Source organism: Narcine bancroftii, chromosome 3 (assembly GCF_036971445.1).
Source record: "Narcine bancroftii isolate sNarBan1 chromosome 3, sNarBan1.hap1, whole genome shotgun sequence".
NCBI lineage: Eukaryota > Metazoa > Chordata > Chondrichthyes > Torpediniformes > Narcinidae > Narcine > Narcine bancroftii.
Window position 1 is genome coordinate 41,730,094 of NC_091471.1, and position 6,404 is coordinate 41,736,497.

The 6,404-nt window shown below is 45.5% G+C and overlaps 1 long non-coding RNA gene across 1 annotated transcript; it reads right to left on the reverse strand.

Annotated features, from left to right (window-relative positions):
- Positions 1–442: 442 nt before the first annotated feature.
- On the reverse strand, positions 443–4,997 carry LOC138757119 (uncharacterized). The gene is made up of 3 exons (XR_011353350.1): positions 4,856–4,997; positions 2,301–2,553; positions 443–777 (listed from the first exon to the last, which is right to left on the reverse strand). It is a non-coding gene; the product is annotated as an uncharacterized lncRNA (long non-coding RNA).
- Positions 4,998–6,404: the final 1,407 nt, after the last annotated feature.

The following is a 6,404-nucleotide window of genomic DNA, read 5'->3' on the forward strand; positions in this document are numbered from 1 at the left end:
TTAAAGAAAATTAAAAGCAACTTTTGTTTAAGTAACCATTTGTCTTGGTGAATTTCTATTGCTGCTGGGGTTTGGGGTCCTCTGGGCCCATAACAATATTCTCTTCTGGACCAGGTGCTTTTCTCTTCGATCCAGAATCTAGATGCCAGTTGTTGATAGATAAGGTTTACAAATTTGAAATTCTGAGGAGCAGTATCTTTGGTTAACAAGCTGAGACCAGAAAACTTATGCATGTTATATCCTGGTTAGAAGCTTACAACTTACAGTTTATACTTTGGCTAATGGTTTTCAGAGTCACCTGGAGCTGGGAGGAAATCATCTCAGACCCAAAATTAGATCAAATTCTGAAAGTTCCATTACCTAAATTCAACACTCGGTTATTAATAAGGTGAATTAGAGTGAATTTATTGCACTACCACATGACAAGAAATTTAATGTCTTCATTCCCTGTGTGTATTGGGAAGGGTTGTGGCTGTCATGTGATAGCACTGCCCCCTACCTAGTCAGAGGACACACCAGATGCCAATCAAGGTTTGGTTCCGCCCTACCCATTAGTGCACACCTTGCCTGGACTGGACTCTCCAGCTTCTCTGTCCTTGGCCTTGGGCCATTGCCTGTTGTAACTGGATTAACCCTCCTGGAACTGAGCCATTGGTAGCTGCTAATGGACTCTCCAGCATTATAAAGGTGCTATGTATTCTTTGTTGTCTTTCTTTGCCAGCGTGGGACCACCCTGCTTCACTCCAGGCCTAGAAACGTGGAAGGGTGCTGGAGAAACTGTTGGTAAGATGAGCACTGGTTTAAAGGCTTGGAAGTGTTTAATTAGTGTCCCTTGCAGCATAGAGCCATGCCTGCACAAAGTCAAGGGATGGTGGAGCATCATAGTAATTTTTCCTTGATCACTGTATGTACCAGTTTGATGTGTGTGTGTATTTTGTTCCCATTCAGTTTTCCCCACATTCATTATTAATTGTCCACTATTAATTCCAGGTTACCTATCTACAGTAGGCGGTAGGAGTGTGGCTATAGTGGTGGTTATTCATCCCCTTTTTTCTGAGACCTGCCAAACCTGTTTCCTCAACTATAACACTATGTTGCTTTGACCCTTGAATCCAGCAGCAAAAGCTACTGTGGTTGAGGCCTTCAATTCCTCTTTGCTTCACCATCGAGTAATTGAGAAAAACGTTTTGCTTTGAACTATTGACTTTGTGGTGCAGCAAAGGACACAAAACTCAAAAGAGTGTACAATAGGATTTAATCAGCTTAAAGTAGAAAGCACCAGATATATATGTGTAGCCTGTGGTTCCACATGATTGACTGGTTTAGGAAAGGTCCGGCTTGAGTCTTTATATGGGCCGCTGATTGACAGTCGGCAAGGTGGGAACTGCCTCCCAGGTTACCTATCTACAGTAGGCGGTAGGAGTGTGGCTATAGTGGTGGCTATTCATCCCCTTTTTTCGGAGTCTGGTGGGTGGGGGGGGGGGTTCAGGTATTTACAATATTTACAAGTTCAAGTGGTGCAGTAGCCGCCTTTGTCGCTGGGACAGTCGTAGGGCAGGCTCCATGACAATGGTTGGTGGGGGCGTAGCCGCTTGAAGTTCAGCCGGGTCTGGGGTGGTCAAGGAGACTGGTGGTATGAGCGGGGTGGTGCCTGACAGAATGGGGGTGTAGGGGTGGGAGCCCATGGGGAGTCAGTAGGTAGACATTGTCTTTGGGGGGTCCTGGATGGGCAAAGGGTAGCCAGGATAGACGGACTGGCTTTCTGCTGGTGCCAGATCCCTGGTCGTGACGGTGTCCTCCGATCCACTGGTGTACCTGATATAGGCGTAGTTTGGGTTTGTGTGGAGGAGGTGCACCTGCTCGACCAGGGGGTTGGACTTGTGGGTCCTCGCATTCATTTGGAGGAGCATTGGTCCTGGAGATGATAGCCATGCTGGCAGGGAAATGCCAAAATGGGAGGACACCGTCTCGACCAGGGATCTGGCACCAGCAGGAAGTTTGGCGGCGAAAGATGGCAGGACTGTGGAGAGCACAAGGCCGTAGCGTGGGTCGGCAGCCGGGGCAGAAGTGACAACGGTGCGGGCGGAAGTGACGGGTAGGGTAATGGCATCAGTTGGCACTGGCACGTGGAGAGGCTCAGAGGGTTGGAAGGTGAACAGCCGCAAAGCTCCCTGTGCATTTGGAGAGGTACACCTTGACCAAGTGGCCTTTCTTCCCTCATCGGGAGCAGAGCGAGTTCTTTGTGGGGAAGTTCTTACAGGACCACCTGTCTGACTCATACAGGGACCCGCAGTACTTACAGCGGCAGCTGGCATCGGCGAGCGTCTCCTTCTTGAAGGGCCCTTCAGCGACTGCTGCAGTCATTAACGTCAGCCAGGCCGGTGAGTGGGGGAGGCGAGCATTGAAGGCTTCTAGGGAGCAGACCACTTCCATGATCCTGACAAGGGAGTTATTGTTCTCCAACAGTTTCTGTTGGGCTCTCGACCGCAGCATCGCTCTCAATGTGTCTCCTGTGAATCCACTTTGCTACATTACTTTGCATCTGCTTTGAGACTAGGATTTAAGTTCAGGAAGATGATTTAAGAAAAAGAGACAAAATTAATGTAAAAGTGATTTCTGTTTTACTCGGCAGTACTGTGCAATTAATATACTCATTATATGTGTCAAAAATTATTAGCCATTCTCTCCAAGCAGATGATTTTTCTCTATTTTGGACAGGATCCAGGACTTTATGAAAGAGTTTAAGATTTGGAGGAAGAAACCACAGTCAGTGTCTTATCATGGCAGCTGGTCCTGTTTAGGTTTGATTTGAATCCTTAAAGCAGCCAGCCTTTAGGTAAATCAGTTGAATTGGTACATAAATCAGTTGGAGGTCAATTATAAATACACACAACAGAATATACTTTTTCGCCTGTTTCCTGGCACCTGCTCTTTCAGGCACAATTATTTTGGCTCTGGAAATCCCAATCAGCTGATAACTCCTGTCCATAACCATTCTCAATTTGTGTGATTGGACTCTTTGACTACGAGGGCAAACCTACACAACACAGAAATTCCTATTAAATTCATTGGATATCTTAGAGGAACTGAAACCTTGCGAAATTCATCTTTAGGTCTGGAAGACCTAAAAGGGAATCAGCGTTTATTTTCTCATATAAATCTTGAGCATACAGGTGCCTAACCTTTTATCTATGATCATCGGGGCCAGACTCCTGCCATTGTTTGGAATGGCGGTCTCTTTAAACAAATGTGATGTTTCAAAATCTTGCAAAATGGACATTGCAAAATGAACTCTTTTTAAAAAATTTTCTTCTTTTGTGTCCCATAGGAAACTCTGCTGCTCTCTGAATGAAAGTTGCCTCAAAATATAACTGAGTTTTAAAAATGCTGTGCAAATATTTTCTGTTTTCAGAGGGAGACACCCCCACCCCCCCCCCACCCCCCCAGTCCTGTACAGTCTTGTTGTCCCCATGGGTGCCCTCTCTTGCCTTCAGTGGAAAGGTGACTCTCGCCCCCGAATACCCAGTGGGAGAGAAGCAGGCAGCAGCTGGCTCAATGCAGGATCAATGGCTGTCTTCCTTGCCCATAATCTCTCATGCAGCTTGAACCACTCTGTGTAACCCTACCACTGGCAGAGTGGTTCAAGCTGGATGGGGGATTATGGGTAACAAAATCAGCCATTTCTCCCACATTGAGCCATCGCCGCGAGCCAGTGCAGTGCTCTGGGGAGCTCTGGGCTTGGCAGCACTGCACCCCCGCTGCTGCATCAGGAGTTAGATAGGGGGGGAGGATGATGGGCAGCTTGTGGGGGGGGGGCTACGGAGAGCCGGGGGGATGGATGGCGGGGGCTAGGAGCAAGGCGGTTTGGCATATTCATTAACATCTTGTTGCGCACAGCCTGCAATTGAGTTTAGACTGCAGGCTGGGCGTAAAAATGTCTAGTGTTTCTGCAGGAAAAATTCTGAATGGGGATTAGTTTCTAATTCCCGCCTGAAATTTTTTACACAGCCAGCACTGCGTTATGTAGGGGCAATGTAGAAAGCCTATTTGATGAGCAGATGTCATCAACTGGGGAAAAAAAAAATGATATTTGGAGGTTGTTCGGAATCACAGACAAAATGTTAGACATCTGTATCTAGTTGTCTCACTATATTGAGAGCATATGTTGTTGCTGTCCTGGAGTGTTCTCAGTTGATGGAAATGTGATCTAAAATGTCAGTTCATTCTTTCTGTTCGTACAAAACTGTAACATCAATGTTGACTTTTGGAAGAGGAATTTGAATTACTCCTGATGTTCTGACCACTGTGTGACTCCCAATCATTGCCTCTTGCTGCCAAGTAATAAAGACCAAGTCCTATATTTTTGATTAGGAGAACACATCTGGATGTGTGTAATATGCACAGAGGGTCAAATGGTTGAAAGTATTTAACTCTTTAGTCTGTAATTCAAGAAAGCTAGTGAGACTCTAGCAACTTTTGATCTTCCCTTTCCTTGTTGCTAATTTGAATTATAGCAATTTCAATAATTGGATAAAATGCCATAAATATTTATTGCAAGACGTACAAGTGCTGGAGAAACAGCAGGTCACGCAGCATCTATAGGATTATTATCCAACCTCAGACCAATTTTGCTTGTCCTCTGTTTAGATGTTCCAAATTAAATGTGACAGCATTTTTCTGAATCAACGATTGTTTTCATTGATTGTGTATGGGAGTTTTTTTTGTTTTATTTTTAATATTCCAATTGAATAATTATGACCTTTATCCAATCAATCATTTATTCATGGCAATAAGAGCCATTTGGCGAGAGATTCTACATTGTTTACTAATCCATAATTCTGTGTGGGCTACTCACCATGAATGCTTGTCCTATTATTTTTTTCCACCAAGGATATTAAATGCTTCTTGTCAAATTCAGAAGCATTCCAAGAAAGAGTTTCCAGTATTGTTAGTATTGTAGTAAGTGGTGCAGTGAATAAAACACAACAGAAATTGTCTGTGAGCTGATCCAACAGAACTCTTTTTTTTGGAATCTTTGCAGGAGTTTAAATAATTACAGTTGGCGCGCTATCACAATCAACCGACCTCTGAAGTCACACGCCTCCTAGAGTTCTTTGTGCCTCATGGCCTCCAAGAACTCCTGATCCTGAGGGGGGCCATAACTATGGATGCTGGTTTAATAATGGAGTGGTGCAGTTTACCACATAACTACCCCTCCTCAGACCCAGAGTTCGGAAATGACACCACAATCTTGCCTACATGGCTAGAATGGGCCGATGGACGCTCCCTGCGCCAGTGGCATACCACCTGCACCGGCTGATCTAGGTCCACGTGTGTCAGCTTAAGGTGATCTACCAAAACTGTTTCTTGCCTTCCGCCAATATCTATAACTAACATTATTCCATACCACCTTGAAATGACCTTCATATGGCCATTGCAGATTCCTGTGCAGATTCCTGTACAGGAATACATAAAGGCAGTCCTTGAGTTCAGGTGGAATGTATGATGTCTTAGAACCATGCTGGTTGGTCGGGATAGGTTCCAGTGTACCCACCTTCTCCTTTAATTGTGTGAATACCAAAGTCAGAGATTCCTGCTGCGCACGTGCTGCCGGAATGGAATCCCCTGGGACTGTTGGCGGGCTCTGTAAATCAATTCCTTGAGGAACGTAGCTAGATCTTCCTTCGGTGTGGTATGGATACTTAAAAGTACCCAACGCAGATCCTCTATCCAATCTGGTTCCTTAAGACATGCCACGAGAGCCATTTTCATATGACTGTGAAAATGTTCCACTAAGCCATTGGACTGGGAATGATTGGCTAGCAGTGGATGCAGTTGTGTGCCCTGCAACTGTGCAATTGTGGACTATAACCTGGATGTAAACTGAGCTCTTCTATCAGAGAAGATATGCACGGGTAATCAAAAGCGCGCAATGATGGCTCTCGCACAAGCTGAGGCAGAGGTGTTAGGGAGCAAGACAACCTCTGGCCATCTCATGAACCTTTCTCATATTGTGAAGAGGTGAGTAGTGCCCCTGGATGGGGGAAATGTGCCGACAATATCAATGTAGATGTAATCAAACCTGCGCTGCGAGGGTGCAAAAACCTCTACTGGGGCGCTGAAGTTTGAGGTTTGTCACTGGGTGCGTGTCCTTGCCCAAGCGTCAATTTGCTTGTGCAGGCTGTGCCACATACATTTTCCCGCCATGAGCCTTGTTGTCACCCTAATCAAAGGGTGAGGCAAGTGGTGTATATGGTGTCAAACAGCTGATGTTGTTATACAGCAGGTACAATGGGCCTCAGTTGGCTGATGGATACGTCACAATTAGTAAGGCTTTTGCTGGTTCAAAACTTATGTCCACCAATTTCAGTCCCAATATGGCAGAGTGATACGTGGCCATCTCC